This window comes from Coenobita brevimanus, chromosome 58 (assembly GCF_032717465.1).
Source record: "Coenobita brevimanus isolate Jiangsu-jjx chromosome 58, ASM3271746v2, whole genome shotgun sequence".
In the NCBI taxonomy this organism is placed as follows: domain Eukaryota; kingdom Metazoa; phylum Arthropoda; class Malacostraca; order Decapoda; family Coenobitidae; genus Coenobita; species Coenobita brevimanus.
Genome location: NC_137011.1, coordinates 13723194 through 13724986, shown reverse-complemented (window position 1 = coordinate 13724986; position 1793 = coordinate 13723194). Strand labels below are relative to the sequence as shown.

General features: G+C 45.8%; 1 non-coding gene across 1 annotated transcript; it reads right to left on the bottom strand.

Annotated features, from left to right (window-relative positions):
* Positions 1-372: 372 nt before the first annotated feature.
* On the bottom strand, positions 373-491 carry LOC145402758 (5S ribosomal RNA). Its single transcript, XR_013897874.1, has one exon. It is a non-coding gene; the product is annotated as a 5S ribosomal RNA (ribosomal RNA).
* Positions 492-1793: the final 1302 nt, after the last annotated feature.

Genomic DNA, 1793 nt, shown 5'->3' with positions numbered 1-1793 from the left:
ATCAGGAAGAATTCGAGTTGGAGAGTTGAGAGCATGTAGTACTGATGAAATTATTTTTAGCAGGGTGAAGAACAGACTTAGCACGATTCCAAGCAGAAACATAAAAAAAGATGGGATTCACTGGTGGGTTGGCTCTAGTACCTTTTATAGGCCCTCTCCTAGTTGTGGAGAGCATTAAAACAAGCATGATTAAACCAAGGCTTTCTTACATTAGTCAAAGGATATGAGAAGGGAATGTATGCTTCCATCCATCCATCCATCCATTGCCAGACGCCATGTATCCCAAACGGGGTGGTCAAGGGCTTAGAGTTAATTGTTTTACAGGGAGGGGCACTAATCCTCCACCAACCCCACTTGACACGTAGGGAGTTATGCCAACAGCATCTGGTGTTCCCAGGCGGTCACGCATCCAAGTACTAACCAGACCCAACGTTGCTTAACTTCGCTTATCGGACGGGAAGCGGTGTACTCAACGAGGCATGGCCGTTGGCCATCTGCCTGAGAAAATAATCTCTGTAATGAGCAAGGCACACTCAGATGGCTCCCAGCCATGGAAGCAATAATCATTCCAGGGAAAATCAAAGAAGTTCTGCCTGAGGGCCTCCCAATCAGCAGCTTCAAAGTGCCACAATCGACAATTCTTTGTAGGGTCCACAGGCCACACAGGAGCAACAGGACAGGTTAAAGTAATAATGTTGTGATCAGAGGAGCCCAACGGAGAGGAATGATTAACAGTGTAAGCAGAAGGATTAGTTGTAAGGAAGAGGTCAAGTATGTTGGAGCTCTTTCCATGGTGATCAAGGATACGGGTAGGGTGCTGTACAAGCTGCTCTAGGTCATTAAGGATAGAAAAGATGTAGGCTTGTTCACCAGGTGGATCAGTGAAAGGAGAGGAGAGCCAAAGGTGGCGGTGAACATTGAAGTCTCCTAGAATGGAGATTTCAGAGAAAGGATAAATGGGTAGAATGTGTTCCATCGTAGAAGTAAGATAGTCAAAGAATTTTTGATAGTCAGTAGAATTAGGGGATAAGTAAACAGCGCAGGTATATTAAGTCAGAGAATGACAGAGGAGCCGAAGCCAGAGAGCAGATAATTCAGAAGAATCAAGTTCAGGAACATGAATGCAAGATAAGTTGTTGCATACGAGTATAGAGAAAGTAGGAGGATACAAAAAAGGTTTGCTATCAGTTACCTCAGAAAGCTGAGTCACAGTTAGGAGGAGAAGGTGAGGTTTAGAGGAGAAGAGATGGTGCTCAACAGAGCGAAAGTTAGAGGAAAGGCCGCGAATGTTGCAGAAATGAACAAGTGAGTCAGACAGTTGTCCCAGGTAGCTCGTTGAGTCGTCACCGGGAGAGGGGCGGATGATAGGGGTATTTATGGTTCCCCCCCCCCCCCGGGGGACTCCGAGGCTTAGCTATTGGTCACCATTTTTCTTTTCTAATTTTCAAAAAGAAGTGTAGTGTGTACTGTGCATGTAGTTTGGTGTTGACAGAGAGACTTATATTGGAGAGCATGCTGGCCTACTCTCTGTGTTACTGAGACACTGAATAAGTTCAGCAAAGGGGGATGGTCAGAAACTAGTCCCGAGGGCTAATGAAACGGGAGCTCCAGCTCTCCCTGTCATCTGTTTTCCATCCCCCTTGGGAGTACTGCCCTGCTCGACTGGTGCAACAGTCTACTTCGCAATGTTCCAGTCTACTCCGCAAAGCTATAACTGAAATAGTTTTGATATGATTTAGACCAAACTTGGCAGAAGGACGGAGTGCCACCTAATGACAGGGATCTGATTTTAT